This window comes from Capsicum annuum, chromosome 10 (genome assembly GCF_002878395.1).
Source record: "Capsicum annuum cultivar UCD-10X-F1 chromosome 10, UCD10Xv1.1, whole genome shotgun sequence".
Taxonomy (NCBI): Eukaryota; Viridiplantae; Streptophyta; class Magnoliopsida; order Solanales; family Solanaceae; genus Capsicum; species Capsicum annuum.
The window spans coordinates 207,316,884-207,334,681 of NC_061120.1; the positions used below are offsets into that span (position 1 = coordinate 207,316,884).

The 17,798-nt window shown below is 30.3% G+C and overlaps 1 long non-coding RNA gene across 1 annotated transcript; it reads right to left on the reverse strand.

Annotated features, from left to right (window-relative positions):
• Positions 1 to 1,136: 1,136 nt before the first annotated feature.
• LOC124887639 lies at positions 1,137 to 5,775 on the reverse strand. The gene is made up of 2 exons (XR_007045425.1): positions 5,343 to 5,775; positions 1,137 to 5,224 (listed from the first exon to the last, which is right to left on the reverse strand). It is a non-coding gene; the product is annotated as an uncharacterized LOC124887639 (long non-coding RNA).
• Between the last annotated feature and the right edge of the window lie 12,023 nt (positions 5,776 to 17,798).

The window sequence follows — 17,798 nt, forward strand, 5'->3', positions numbered from 1 at the left end:
AAAAGTGATTTGAACTTTTTATCCTTCGTTAAAAGACTCTCTTTTAGAAAAAACTATTTTTTCACTATTTTCTTTAATTTATTATTTAATTATTTTTATTATATTAACTAGACTCCTAAAATATATGGGACTCTTAAAATATATGGAAGGAAAATCAATTAATATTTTTCTTTGTACTGATCAATTAGAAAAATACTACTAAAATAGGATAGAAAAGTACTCTAAAATATGACTCTATTAAGGAAATACTTTTATAAATATTGAGATGCACGCTAAACTAGATTGATGGATGGTTAATTTTCTAAACCTCACCTATGTCTTCTTTGTTTTCATTCAAGACATTCTTTAGGGTCAAATTTTTTTCTCAGACACGAATTGTTTTCATCAAAATTGAAGTTTTGTAATCACTATTGTATTATTTTGTTGTAGTTTATAGGTGGTATTAGATGAATGTTGGTCGGATTTGAGAATTTTTTGTAGGTAAATGTTAGGTTTAGTTGTATTGTTTTTATATCTCTGCTTTGAGAATTTTTTCTGTGTAATAATTAAGTTTAGTTTTATTATTTTGATCTCTATTATCATATTATTTTGTTATAGGTTACAGGTGGTAGTGAGTGTTAGACTACTATCCTACCCCATTTTGACATGAGTCAAATCTAGGTACAACATATTGGAAAACTTCTAATTAAAATCAGAAAGTCGCCACCTAATTAATTATGTGGTGAATTAGGACACCTATTATAAACTATGTGACTTAAAAGAAAAATCAAGACTTCATTTTAAAATCTACTTAACTAGTGATTCTAGGTAAGGGTTCTAATTATCCTAAAGGGAAGAGATTAAGCACCCTAAAGGATTCGCGAGCTACGATTAACCGACCAAACTTAGGTTAGAAATTCAAATCAAATGCAAGAGCTAAGATTTGAAAAGGCGAGTAATTGAGTAAGAAAATAATTTTTATTTCAAAGTAATTGGTTGAGAAACATTTTTCAAACTTAAAATTGGTGAGCAAACTTTAACTTAGAAAAAAAGAACTCTTTGATATTTGTGAAAAATGCAAGGATTTGAAAACGATCATTTATAGTAACTAAAACGTTTGACTCATTTGCTTTGGAAATTCTTTTTTAAAAAAAAAAAAAAAAAAAACACTTGACATGACGTTAAAAATAACATAAAAAGTAGTAAATATTTAACTATATTGAGTTAAATAAAATGGAGTTTTGATGGGTAAGTTATTTGCAAAATTGAAAAGGTTTGACTAAATTAAAGTCATTATTCTATATGAAAGCATTAAAAGGTTCTAACAACTCAGCCACTACTCTAAATGGTATGTTTTAACCTACAAAATTTTAAACTTTTTAAAATATAAATTAAATACCTAAGTTTAGCGATACGCTAAATTTAAAATCTAAGAGGGGTGAAAAGGGAACAAATGAATTTACTATAATATCAGATTATATTCACACTAATCCAAATAAGACATACAAAATACAAAATTTCAAATAATAATGTGAGAAATATTAGACGAAGATAATAATGAGTGTCTATAAAAGAAGAATAAAGCTTAAAAAGAGGGAAAAAGACACTAGACTGCTAGATGAAAGCACATGATGCATCTTTTATCGCTTCTCTCGAGTTCACATGAGACAAAGAAAAAGATAAGAATTAGACACATACTCGATCTTATGAGAGATACAAAGTGAATTAGGTGATAAACACATTAATATTTTTTTGCAGTCAAATAGAAAATCAATAACGTAAATAGTAACTACACTGATTCAAAAAATGTAAGACATAGGTTAAGTATTACAAAAAATGCTTCAGGAAGTTGGTTATAATCCAAGTGGACAGTCATGTGGAGTTTTTTTATTTGGAGTTGATCTAGATAAAAGCTACAATATTCCATATGTTAATAAAAAAAATTCATAGCATTAAAGTCCTAGTTACCAAATTCACAAGTAGAGTATCACATGAGTGAGAGCATTACGAGCGCATCGTCAAAATCAAGCTAAACAAGAATACCACTTTTGTTCGTGAGAAAGCTACCAACAAAGTTGACCAAAAAAGGGGAAGGAAGGATTTTGCACATTGTAATTCAAAATTATTTTCACTAGAACTCCATCTTGAAGATCGCAAACACTAGTTGAAGTAGATTAAAAATTTTAACATTTCAGTCTAAGGCAAAAGGAGCTTTACTCTAAACTTGATCAAAAGAGACGCCAATAAGGGAAACAAGAGCTCAGGTAAACTAGCGAGTTGCAAATGATAGAAGGAAATTTGCAAATCCAAGCTAGCAAGGGAACAAATTTCTAACTCTAGTGCTCGTTTTTTACCCTCAGTAACAATGTGAAAACAATTCAAATCATATCAGCCTCATAGCACATGAAATAAGACAAGAACAGAGAAGTAAAGTTTCACATGAAACAAAAGAATATAAAGATTAAGAACCAATTAAATGACACAATAGCAAAAGATACAAAGCACACACTCCAAACAACAATATAGAAATTTGGTTAAATGTTTCCCTCACATGTAAGAATTTTTCACCATCTTAATGTACGCATATGGGACACCTACGAAAATCTATTACTGTAATAAGAGATCACTCATATGAAAAATTATTCAACAGTGGCACAAATTCTCAAGTTCAAACACACCTATTCATTTAGAAAAGGGAGCAACCAAAGAACATTTCTTGAAATCAAAAATTGTATTTTTTAGAAGAAAGTGTAACATTATATGAATCTACTTTTAGTTAAACGTTCACATACTATTTGTAAGTGATTCAAACCCATCTACCAACAATCACATATGTCACCAATTTTTACAGAAAAGACATTTGCACACACTAACAGAAGAGACGAGGTGAGACAAGTAATGAACAAGGAAAGGCGGGATGACTCATGCAGAATTTGGGACTAGAATAACTCAGGTATTCACAAAATCATACCAGTAGAAGGAGAAAGAGATGCAATCACATCATTTTGGCTTAGAACAACTTTACCAGGATCAAGAAATTCATGTGTATTTTTTTTTGGAAAATGGTGGTAAATACTACTATCAAGAAAAATAAAAGAAAACTATTGTCCACTGAATTTTCTTTAGAGCCTAACATATTTGAACGGTTACCATGCCTAATATATATGTTTTAAAGGCTAAGACAGTAGATGATTCAAACCAAATTATTTTATCAACTATGCTAACATTTAGGGTGTGTTTGGTATGATGGAAAATATTTTCTATGGAAAATGTTTTCTTGGAAAATATTTTCCTGGAAAATAAGTTGATTTTCTACTTATTTTCTCATGTTTGGTTGGTGAATGGAAAATATTTTCCGGAAAATATTTTATGGTGTTTGGTTGGTGAGTAGAGAATATTTTTTAGAAAAATATTTTCTAATGTTCGATTGGTGAGTGAAAAAAATATTGTTTAGAAAATACTACTATCTGTTAACTGGTATATCAGTACCTTTAGCAACTCAACAATTTGTAAGAACTAATTTAAGCATAACAAATAATATCAATATCGAATACTAAAATATTACAATTACTAAATTTAAGCAACTATTAATTAGCAAATATAGGAGATACTTTTCAATATTTTGTTAGGACAATCTCAAGATACTACAATTAATATAAATATAAAAAAACGACAAACTTATTCAACCTCGTGAAACAAGTTACATCGATAAAAAAATGAAATATGCAATTAACAAAAGTAACATAAGTAAGTCTTCCTCTATGCATATGAAAATAACAATATATTCAACGAATTGAAAATAGAAAAAATTTGGGCTTCACTATTTTTTATTTCAAGCAGTGAAAAATTGAAGAAAAGCACAGTGAAAAACATTTCCGAGTAATGTAAATTTTTGAGAAATGTGAATTTTTTTAGTCATGTGAATATAAGTTTTGTTGGGGTGGAAAGAGGGGTGGGGGTGGGGTCATAAGTCACATTTATCATTTTCTGAAAAATGACTTCCCATGACCCATGAGGGAAGTCATTTTCCATCAAAGGATGGAAAATAAGTTGTCTTAGAAAATATTTTCTTAAACTTTTGTTGCAACCAAACAAGGAAAAACCGGAAAACATTTTCCGAAAAATATTTTCTATCATACCAAACACACCCTAAAGTAAATGTGCCAATACAACTACAACTGCTTGAACACAAGAACACCCCAAATATGGCTCGGTTCTATGCATTTTGTCTTGAGACAATAGTAAGTAATCAAATCATTTCAAATGATGTTAATGAGTACAAACAAAGAATGAACAAGCATAGACGGCAAACATAGACTCTCACAATCCGATAGAGTAGCTCATTACTTCTGCAACCATTTGATGCAAGAAACGAGTCAAAAAAGTAAAGGAATACCAGGACAGAAACGAATTTATATTTTGATTATTTAGATGATTCTATGAACACGTCATGAAACAAACACTAAAATCTGAACTATTTTCTTCTAGAAAAAAACAAAAAAAGCAGACTCAACTAATTTAGATTTTCAAACATAACGAAACCTTAATTCGGTCGTTTTAAGTAAGCAAATAAAAAGACCAAAATAGCTAATTCAGGCGAGCTATGGTAATATAGCTTTTCTACTCTTGAACTAAATCGCGTCCGAACAGTCAAATCAAACTTCATTTTGACCTTTGTATCGAACTTGGGATTCTAGACTAACTCCAACAAACAATGCAGAGAGAGACAAAATCCTTGGAAAACTTAGCTTTGCTTCACGTAACGCACACAGTAATATAAGCTAAAGTACCATGAAGAATTTTCTGCATTTTATGTAAAAGTGATAATACAAACCACAAGATTGATTATACCTTACAGAAACATAACTGACTAATACACCGACCACCTAATAGGAAATTATAATAGGAAACAAGTAGGAAAACAAAAAAAAAAAAATCTGAAATGAACAAGGACTGATTTTGTTTCATGTTTTTATGCCCAAAATTAACCAGTTGACATCCCAACTAGAACACGATAAACAATTTTGTCCAAAGTTTGCATTCATAACCGGCCAACAAAAATGACCAACTCCATTTTATTTCATATTTATGTTCAGAATTAACCAAATGATAGAGACAAACTCAACCGATCAGAAAATTGCCAAAACTAGACATAATGTAATTAGACGGGATAGAATTTACTTTGTGTGGGGCAGCGAAGCTGAGGCTTCCTCATCGGAGATACGAAATCAAACTTGAACTCGAACTGCGAATGCAAACGACGAAACGCAACGAAAGTAAAGAAAGCGTAATCAGAAATTATAAAATTAAAAAAAATAGTGAGTGAAAGAGTATGGTGCCCCAATAAATTTCCCAATTTTTACCTCTTCAACCATCCTCAAAGTGAAAAAGAGACCCCTTTTATAGGCAAAAATAGAACGGCTCCTTGGAGGAGCATTGAGAATTTGAAATTTGAATTAAAAAAAGTGATAGTTTAGTGAAGAAAAATCATCTTTTCAGAAGAGATTTGAAAGTTTGAGACTTTTATAGAAATTTTGATATAGTAGGCTTGAGTTTTTCAAGAAAGGCAAGCTCTTTGTCAATCAAGAATGGCCCAAAGACCATTGAACCTCTAGCTACTCCTTTTCAGAGGTTTGCAGTGAAGGAGGAGAGAAGCTCTCGGATGTTCACCATTGTTTGGTGGTTTGCAGTGAAGGAGGAGAGAAGCTCTCGGATGTTCACCATTGTTTGGTGGTTTGAGGGTGGTTCGGTGTTGTTGGTTGATGTTGTTTGATAGAAATTGGGTTGTTGTTCCTTGCGTTGTTGATATTGTATTGTACGGGTAAAAGGGGAAGGTTATAAGGTGGGCCGGGTCAGAGAGTTGTAATTGGGTCAGGGTTGGGTTAGCTTTTGGGCTGGTTCAAATGACTGAAAATTTAAGAAAAAATTACAGAAACTAGCAAATCTAAAAGCTTAATTACAATTAATAGAATTTGTTAAAATTACAAATAATGGCAAAAGTAGCAATATTTTATATTTTTTTATTAAAAAGCGCGTAACTTTAACCCATATATTTACCTTACCCTTTTTTCATGCAACTTTGCCAATTTCAATTACCCTTTTTGATGGTTCCAGTTATATTTAGAAAAAAAAATTATTTGTCGTTATTTCGAGTAAAATATGGGGGAAGGAAAATAATGAAAATGTGGTGAAATTTGCTAATTTATATTTTATTCACGCATTTTTACTGTCATCTATTGATACCGTAGTTATTCCACACCTCCATTTCAATTTGGTTGAGAGTGATCGTTACAGGGACTACCCTTGGGGATCTGTTGCATTTGAGGAAGTAGCTAAAAGCTTGAATAAAAAGTTTAAAGCGACAGGAAAGTTTTATATGCTCCACAGAATGCCACTTGTCACTCAAGTTTAGTTGTACGAGTGTCGTTCTAATGTTCCTCATAATGTTGCTTCCAAGGTGGACACTCAAATTTTATGTATTTTGAATTGGAAGACAAATGCTCCTCGCCCACGATATGAATCTCTTATGAAAAGCATGTTTAATGATGCAAATGACAAGGTCAGTTTACTTAAAAACTTCTTTTTTGTGTGGTGTTTGATTATTTTGTAAATACATTTACTGTTTTCATATATGTTCATATACAAAATACAATTTGTCACTGCTTATGCATTTTTGTAAGGTTAACTGATTTATAATGTCAGTTGTATATGTTCATAATGTCACTTTTTTTTTGCTTCTAAAATACTTTTAAGTATTATGCAATATAAATATTATATATTGTAGGTTGTTTTTTAGAATATTGAGCCAACACGAAAAGAGATTTCATCCTTTCAAATACCCAAGAAGGTTGTACCTGGAGGTGAAAGTCATAAAGAAGATATTGTTGATTCAGATGTTGATTTTCAGGATTTCCCACTTCAACAAAAGCATTTAATCATCAAAAAAATATCAGGGCGATTCATCAAATTCACCTGCCAAGAAAAAGTTGAAGCAACAATCAAAAGGTGTAGATGAGCATACACCGAAAAGGAATCCTCCAACTCGTGCTGTGAAGATGCCTTCTATGAAAACACCAATTTTCAAGCCGATTCAATCAAAAGATACATTAGCTTCAAACAGGAAAAACATAAACCGATCAGAAAGTAAAAATTTATTCTGGTTCAGTCACCTGTTGTTTTCTTTTAATTGTGAAGATGAAGATGTTGTTGTTTCTAAGAAATTCTTTTAAAAAATTTTGTGATGAGGTAATTTGTGTTTAAGACTTGGATATATTTATTTTTTCTCATGCCTGATTATTTTTGTTTGAAATCAGGTTCGACAAGAGTTGAATGTCATTCAGGACCTAGTACGAACAAGGTGTGATCAGATAATGAATTCAATAAATGAGAACAAGGTACAAAAATTCTCATTTAAAAGAATAATTATTAAATACATTTGTTGTGTTAAATACATATACAACATATGTATTTGTATTTGAATAAATACATATTTAGTATACAGTGTCTTTATACAGTTTAAATATGTATTTTTCAAATGTTAATATGTATAATCATATATACATAGGCAATGTCATTCTTACTTGTTAGTTTACTATTGATATTATTCTGTATTTATATTTTTTTCAACGCAAAGAAACAAGATAAAGACAAAGTATCTGAAAAGTCTCAAATGGATGAAGCTGATAAAAATACATCACCCCATCATTCAACTCTAACTTTTGTGGATGATTTTGATAAGAATTCTGAAGGCACATTGGTAAGTAAATTGTGTACATTCATATGCATTTTACTTTTATTATACATTTGAAATTTAGCTTTACATATAAGAATTATAAATATGGTCACTGAATCAATGAATTAAATACATATACAATATATATATATATATATATATATATTGTATTTGAATAAATACATATTCAATATGTTGTATTTTTATAGTGTTAATATGCATTTTTCTAAATGATAATATGTATAATTATATATACATATACAAATAATAATATGTAAAACAATTCTTATTTAAAAGATTTTTTTAGGAAAAATATATTTGATGTGTTAAATTCATTTGCAATATATCTGTTTTGTATTTGAATAAATACATATATAGTATGCAATGGCTTTTTTGCAGTATTAATATGTATTTTTTCAAATGATAAAATGTATAATTAGATATACAAATGTAGTATCAATCTAACTAGTTAGTTTACTATTGATCTTGATATGTATTTTATATTTTTTAAACGCGAAGAAATAAGATAAAGACAAAGAATTTGACAAGTCACAAATGGATGAAGCTGATAAGAATACATCATCCCATCAATCCACTCCAATGTTTGTGCATGATTTTGATAAGAATTCTGAAGGCATATTGGTAAGTAAATTATGTACATTCATATGTACTTTATTTTTTTCATACAATTGAAATTTATTTTTACATATAGGAATTATACACGTGGTTATTTTTTATATCTAAAAACAAGTAACCAGAGAGATCAAACAAAATCGAAGCACCAATTTCATGGAGGTGTATAATGAGGATAATGTTGTTGTTCTTGTAAATAGTTGAATTTTATTTTTGTGATGTATATTTATATAGTTGAATGTTAATATTTTCAATGTTTGATTGTTTTTTTTATGAAAGGACAAAACTGATATCAGTGTACATGAAGCAAGAGATGTATGTGATTTACTAGTATGCTAAATATACGTATATTGTTTTTTAGTTCTTGACAACTGTTAAGGTTATTTAATTTGTTTCAACATGTTGTACAGAACACAAAATCGATTGATGAAAGTATTAACAAAGCACAAATATCATATTTTCAATTCACATTTTCAGATGAAGTGCTTAGAAGCATTAATCTTGATCTCATACAGTCCAATTTGGTAGTTCAAGATGAGTGCAAGATATGTATGCGTTGTTTGTGTTTACTTTTTTTTTTTCTAATGGTTCAACATTATAAGATCTTTCTAAATTTTATACAGAACACAGAAGGTGCTGCAGAAACGATTATAAATACATCAGCAGAAGATGAGTCCAAGGTATGCCGAATACGTGCATTGTCTGCATTTATTTATTTTGATAATTTTACTACATTATAAGATCTGTCTATATTTTATACGTAACGAAGAATGTTCTGCAGAAATGATTGTAAATACATCATCAGATGATGTGGACAAATCAAACTTGGACGAGAAAAATAAGACTCCAGTCCACAGTCATGAAGCAGTAACTGAAGAAAGCAAGGATGAACAACCTTTACCGGATTCTCAAATCACAATTTCTGATGAGTTTCTTCCTAGTCTTAATGCGTATGTAAATCCTGAAAGAAGGATAATCGTACATCCATCCACAAATAAAGTAGAACAAATGCCTATGAATGTTTCAAGGATTAGGCGATCATCTAGATTCAACGAGTCACCATACACTGTGAAATTCGGTTCAGCAGATGGTTAGTACTCTAGCATATTTTTTATATTTACCAACTTTGTTTACTTTATATTTTTTATATAGCTAATGGAGTATGATTTTGTATTTTATACAATAATTATTCATTTTATATTTTTAATTGTCTTTATATATTTTGCATGTCGTAATAATAAAGCATTCATTCGTATCTCGTCTAATTAATGATATATAAGACGTAAAGGTTACCAACAAGTTCTTAACGTGGCTTTCGGTGGACCTTCTTAAATATCATTCGAAAACATATATAAGGTAAAAATTAATTATAATATTGATTTATTTTTTCTATTCATGATGTAGCATTATGTTTAATGAATAAACAGAAACAACAAAGAGGAACATTACAAGAAGAACAAGTCTAGCATATCGGTTTTGAATTTTGGAGTGCTATCAGTTGAAAACAAGAATTGGTTATACATTATGAGTATTCCTAGCAAGTCATGGTCAGATGAGGTAAGTGATGGACTATTATGTTGATAAGTTGTATATCGAAATAAAATTTATTGCAGTGTTACATATTTATATTTGTAAATACTTATAATGATATATTCGTATATACATATGCCGTATGTTATATGTTCAGTTACGTATGTATATAAGTATATACATATGCAGTTTTAGTGTCTCTGAGTTTAATTTTGATTAGTTAATTTTAAATTAGAATTATTTTTATAATGAAGCAAATTGATGTTTGCTTTTACTACTTGCGAAAGAAGTTCAAGTATGATCCCAATAGCTCAAATAAGTATAACACAATAGATTACAACTTCATGAACATTGTTAGCAGTGTGTTAGCTGTGTATGCAATTGATGATTCAACGCTTAATGCTGGTGAAAAAGAATATCTTCTGAATAAGTACATAAATGGATTCCGCATGCATGCTACTGTGCCATGGCATACGGTTGATTATATTTTCATTTTTGTCAACGTAAAGGCCAAACATCATTGAGTTCTTTCTATTTTATCTTTCAATGATAGATGTATATACATATATGATTCATTATCATCTGTTGATCATGATGTTGTGGTGCTTGATGAAATTGAAAAGTTAGCTGAGGTTATACCTTTATGTCTTGTGGCATGTAAATTCTATGAGAAGAAGGGTATTGATATTAACAATCATCCAAATTACAAATTCAATGATAAGTTGAATCTATTTGATATTACTTTTGTGGAGGATTTGCCTCAACAACCAAGTGGCAACTTGTAAGTAGTGAATATACATATTACTTGTATATATATATATAGAGAGAGAGAGAGAGAGAAAGAGAGAGAGAGAGAGAGAGATAGATAGATAGATACATACATACATACATACATACATACATACATACATATATTCATTTTATAACAGATACTTACTTATTGGTAAATATATTTGCAGGGATTGTGGTTTATATATGGCGACATATGCTAAGTGCGTTACTTTTGATGAAGTTGTTCCACCTGTTGACTTTGATTCAGATCTTATTCGCACGAGATATGCTTCACTTTTGTGGAATTATGCTTCGAGAAAAAAAAAGAGAAGATATAAAGTGACGATGAAGCACCTATGAGGCCTCCTCTAGAAATCAGGATAACAGAAGACACTAAAGTGCGTGAGCTTTGATGTGAATTTTTATTTTATTGTATTTTACAACAGTTAACTTTAGGTGGATAAATAATTTGTTGAATATTTCTTAAGTCTCATATGTTACTTTAATGTCGAAAGATGATATATTAATGTTTCTTTGTTGTTATATTTAAATTTTTGATGTTTAATCTTCTAAAATAGAATATTTTCGTGGTAAGTTTATGTAAATGTTAGTCATATGTCTTTATGAATATGTGTTTTATCCAGTTTTTGCATATATATTTATGACTAATACATTTGTATTTTTCAGTTATGCTTATATATCTATCAATAAGACATGTATTTTTTACTAGATGTTCATATGCAATTGTCCAGCTAATACATATATATACATATGTATTTTTTATAGATTTGCATATGTATTTTTGAACAATACATTGTTATTGTATTGTTATGCACAAGTCCATATAGATTTATGTATTTATGATTAATAAATATGTTCATTCCCTGTTATTATATGCATACATATTTTTATGCATAATCCATATGTATTTAACCAGATATGCAAATATATTTTATCATAATACATATGTTATTTGAAAAACGCATATGTATTGTAAAAGTATTAATATATATTTTCTGATATGCATATGTATATATATTTGTCCGAATATTTATTTTTCTTCAATTTATATGCAATTCATATGTACAGTTAAATACATATGTATTTTACTAAAAATGCATATGTATTTTACCTGATATGCATATGTATTTTACAATAATGCATATGTAAATTTGAATAACACATATGTATTGTACAAGTCTAAATATATATTTTTCTGATATGTATATGTATATATATATGTCCGAATATTTATTTTTCTGCAATGCATATGTATAATTATTTGTATAGTTAAATACATATGTATTTTAACAGGATGACATATGTATTTTACCATAATGCATCTGTAAATTTGAATAACGCATATGTATTGTACAAGTCTGAATATATATTTTGTTAATATGCATATGTATATATATATGTATGGGCATAGGTACTTATTAGTTTCTTACATGTATTTTTTCAGATTATAAATTTTGTATGTGTAGTTTCTAGTGTATTAGGTATAAATCAATGATGTTATATGTCATGTACAATATATTCATAATAAATTAAATTAATCAAGTTCATTAAAATTGCTACATTTAAACTATAACAAGTTCAATAACATCAAACATTTGTTTCAAAATTTAGAATCATATAATTCTCAATGAAAAAATTCAGCAATTGTTATTTCACTAAGTACATCAACAAACTTATCATTTGTTGTATTTCCTACATGAACACCTATTGTGACCTTTAAACCTACATGAATTACAATAATTTTAGTTTTTTGTTTCGAACATATCTCTTTCTGATTTTTCACGATCCTTCTTTGGAGGTCTTCTAGTGTCACGACCCAAATAGCCATGAGAGGCACCCACATTAATCTTCCTGTGAGAGAACCATCTAAACCGAACTATTACCCAAACACTTAGTCAATATTAAGATGATGATATCATAAAATTAACATAATAATAATAATTCAGGATTAATCGTTATTAATGCAAACGTCAAATAAAATACTTACTAAAATCCCCAAGACCCGAAAGTTACCATAAAAGAACTACTAACAAAGATTATATCTAAAGTGATATCCAAAAATAAAGTAAATAAAGAATGTTTCATTGCTCGAAAGATGGAAAAGCACAAATAAGATGACCCATGGCAGCCTGGAGACGGAGTGCTCACTCTTGGATCAAGATCTGCTATCAAACTTTAGAGGTGAGATCATGTCTGAGCCTAGAACACTTTCTGCACTCAACAAAAGAAGAATACAGGGTAGTATCAGTACAAACCACTATGTACTGGTAGATATCATAGGTCAACTCAATTTAATAGCATGTACATAACAAAAATCAAATAACAAGTAGACAGACATCGTGACACAACAAATATTTAATGAATCAACAGTACAACAACAACATGTCAAACAACGCTAAAAAACAAGCCACATAACCATCAAGAGTATCAACCATACTGTAAACATCCACAGAATCAACACAAATATGTACAAACATGCTATGGGACTTATTTTTTCCCAAATAGTCATGACCTTCAGGGAACAATCTATGTTCATGTATCGTACCGGCGTGGTACCCGATCCAACATAAATATTAACGTACCGACGTGGTACTCGATCCAACATAAATATAAATGTACCGACATGGTACTTGATCCAACATAAATGTAAACGTACTAGCATGGTACCCGATCCAACATAAATGTAAATGTACTGGTGTGGTACCCGATCAAACATAAATATAAACGTACCGGCGTGGTACCCGATCCAACATAAATGTAAACATACCGGCGTGGTACCCGATCCAACATAAACATAAACAAGTATTATCAATATCAATTTACACAACCTCACAGCATACAACACAATGTACCAAGATTACAAGTACACTTAGTCATGAGACAATTCAATCAAGTCAATTTTCAATAAACATTTATGCACGAATCAACAATCCAAACATCAATAATTTCAAACATGTACGAATACCAATCCACAATTATCCAATTTAGGATCATACACACAATTAAATCGAGTCTAAACTCCAATTAAATCATAACCTAACTCAACCAAAGAAACTGGATGCAAGCTACTTTGCAAGGGTCTTTTTCTTCCGTAAATTGTTCGAATGTTTCAAATCTGTTCAAAATTCAAATATATAATTCGCATAAGAATACAAATCTAATGACCTATCCTTTAAATTCCCACCCTAAAATTGTAGGCCTAAAACCTAAATTTTTATCAAAATCATAGTTGGAGAATGATAAGAAAATAAATACCCAAATATGTCAAATTTTCTAAGCAAACGATGATACAGTGAGTTGAACCATAGAATTCCACCTATTTTGATAATGATTACTTTATCATTGTCCTACTTTTCAAGTTTCAACTAATGATTACTGGAAATCATTGCAAAATAATTAATTTATATTATGTTAATCCTACTTAAATTTTCAAAGAAACTATCCTCTGATTTTATATTCTTTTACCACCATGTGGCACAGACACCCAAACATTACTCTTTATATACATAAATCTCAAGCGTAAGACAGTGTAATGTTCTAACCTATAGCAGTCGAGTCGACTAAATTTCATCTACGGAGCACTCTTTCTTTTCGTCTGCGCCTTCATTTTTTTTGTCTATTCAAATAAACTATCTATAACAACTAATCTGATAATATATTATCCTAATTTCACATATGACAGAAAAAAATAAGGGAGTAGTGGGTATGACCCACTACTAATTTTAATAAAATAATATTTTTGTTAACCATCCTTTAATTTAATTATTTAAAATATCCAACACTTTTAATAAATTCTCATAATTTGTTCAGAATCCTATAAAAATAAATTAAATATGTAAATTGACTAAAAAAATACATTCTGAATCTATTGAAATCACTAAAATACTAATCTAGGGTCATCTTGATCGAAAATTGAGCGCGATTGAATTTAACTTCCTTTAGCTCAATAACCCAACTAAGGACTGAACTCACCCAGAACACCTCAAGAATTGGTACTATTCATCTTCGTAACTCATAAATCACGTAGACAAACTAAGAGAAGAGCAAAAATAAAAAGTTCAGTAAAATTTACAAAACGACTAGGATGGTCATTACATCAGATATCAATTAAACAACCGTTCGTCCCCAAACGGACAAACAAGAGACAAAAAGAAGAAACAAAAAATTAACTAAACCATCAAAAATATGTGCATACTTGTTACGCATGTCTGCTTCGATCTCCCAAGTGGCCTCCTCAATAGGAAGATTCTTACACTGGACTTTCACCAGACTCAATCTTCTTAGTCCTCAACTTACAGATAACCAAATACCTAGCCAAGACTATGCGTACCCCCACCACCCCAGACTAGAAAGGTTCAATCAACATATAACAACACAAGGCATATTTTTTACCTATATATATGCAATTGTCCTATACCGATTGATAAATATAGGTGCATATTGGTGATAGGCGATGCACAACCAGGAATGAATGCAAAGAACACAATCAATATCACAACTCATCATAACTATCCTCATCAGGACTATCATCATTGTAATCGCCCTCCGACTTTGCTGGATATCAACACATCATCAATAGAATTCTCCGGCCTCGCTGGGTAATAGTCATTACCGAATAACATACACTAAAATACTAATAAAAATAGTCATATCACCATAGAATATCTATCTAGTCAATATTTTCCAACTACTCGTTATTATCGTTATTAGCAACCAACGCTTATTATCATAGAATCACTAGTTCACTAGTCATCACATAACCTTTAGTTATTAGCCTAAACATTATCCTTCACATAATCCTTATCAAGGGATAGCAACTAACCACTATTTATATAATAACCAACATCTAACATCTCGTCAAGGTTCATCACCAGACCAAAACTGTCATTATTATCACTAATCATCCTATATCCGCTAATCATTACTAGACAACACGTTACTACTTGTCACCTAACCATATTTTATTATAGGGATAATACTCACGAAAATTCTGAACTTTGACTGAATTTCAGTTGAGCATACTGAACTTTGCGAGGGTCCTATTACCCCCTAGACTTTTCTTAAAGTAGAATTAATTCCCCCCTCCCCCCAAAATGCTATTTCCAGTTTTGGAGTAGAAAATGTAATACACGCGCCAATCTCGCATTGACACGTGTATTTTTTATTTAAAATTAATTTTTATTTATTTTCTTCTCCATTCTTATTTTCTTCTCCATTTAAAATTAATTATTCTCCATTTTGGTCCACAACAGTAGTATCTCCATTAGAATTTTAAAATTCTCCATTCTTCTCCATTCACGATGGTTTGTAAATCCATGTTCTTAATACATTCCATCCTTGCATTTTTTTACAGAAAATAAAGTTTGAAATTTATTGCCGAAAAAGCTCAAAATTCAGGCGACTTGCAAGGTTCCGATGAAATCGTAAATTCTCAACGCAAATTAATAGCTGGGGATGTAGGAAATAATTATATGGCAAAATCCCCAATTATTAAAACTCCCACTGGTTCCAATTTCAAAATTCTAATTTGGCGAATTCAAAGAAAATTGATAATTTGTCGGCTTTGATCCAAAATTTCCAACAAGTTTTAATCAAAAATGATGTTGGAAATGTTGGTAAGTCAACAGTCCCTTCAGAAAATGATCATAATTCATCCAATTCTGATTTTTTGATTACTACCTCGGTTAATTTGGTCGGAGATGGTGCTCGGGTGATCATAAATCAAATTGGTCGAAGGAATTCGATTGAAAATGATATGAGGAAATTGAGGACCGTCCTGTTTTCCTCTTTTGTTTTCTCTTAATTTCTCACTGTCTCTCTTGATTCTCTCTCCCTCTCTCGATTCTCCCCATTTTCGATTCTTTCCGATAGTGTGTGTATCACTATATGTGTAGTGTTCTCTGGTATGTGAGTGTGTCCGTTCATTTTTTGATGGTAGTGTGTGTGTATGATCAGTGTTTTTCGATGGTAGTGTGTGTATGGCAATGTGTGTGTATGGAAGTGTGTGTGTATGGAAGAGTGTGTGTATATATATGATTATGTGAGTATTTTAATGAAAATAAAATAAAATAAAATAAAATAAAATAAAATAAAATAATGAAAATTGAGGGGCTATTTGACAAAAAAAGAAGTTTATAACATTTTTTAACACTTTCACACGCCCAATACGCGTGACTTACACTCAATGGTCCAAGTGGGCAGATATATGCCACTAAAATACAAAAAAAAAAGTCTAGGGGGGGTAATAGGACCGCCATAAAATTCAGTATGCTCAACTGAAAATTTGATCAAATTTCAGATATTTTCGTGGGTATTATCCCTTTATTATATGACACCATTCATTATCTAACCATCGTTTACCAACTAATCCTTTCTTAACTATTCATTAGTTAACCATTTTGCAACTATTCAAAGTTATTAACTAGTCACCTTTTATTACCAACATATCTTATTATCTAGCCTCATTAATATACAGCTCCTCCTTTATTGACTTATTTACATCACAAACTTAGTCATCAATACCAACTTAGTCGTCAATACCAACTAATATTCACCTATGCTAGACCCGACCTCACCACAAGTCATACATTAACCATCATTAGCTACCATGTTTCAACTAAGCAAGATTCATTAACTAATACATTAGATTCCTAGCCATCGCCAGTATCCAATCAATAAAGTCGTAAGCAGCATACCTCATCTTCCTCCGTCCCATACCGAAGAGATATGTATACAGCCATATATATATTCATAAACTATAATTGTATCCTTTACACTGATAAGCACTCTTCGGATATTCAATCATTATCATAACTCAGTTCTTAGTCCATTAATTTATCCAGAATTGTCATAATATCATAATTACGACCTTAGGCCCATATACATATCCGAAACTCTTATTGATAATCATATTTATAAGCCATAGAATATCTCTAATCATCTCACATACAGTAGGTATCTCACATTTTAGAGGCATAATATAGATAGACATGTAATCGTCTATAGGATATCTTGTATCGATAGGGCATACATCATGACTACGAGGAATATCACCTCTTTAGGCCAATTTTCATATCTAAAAGAAAATGGCATCTCTATAGGCCAATCATCAAGTCTGAGATAAAATAGCAGC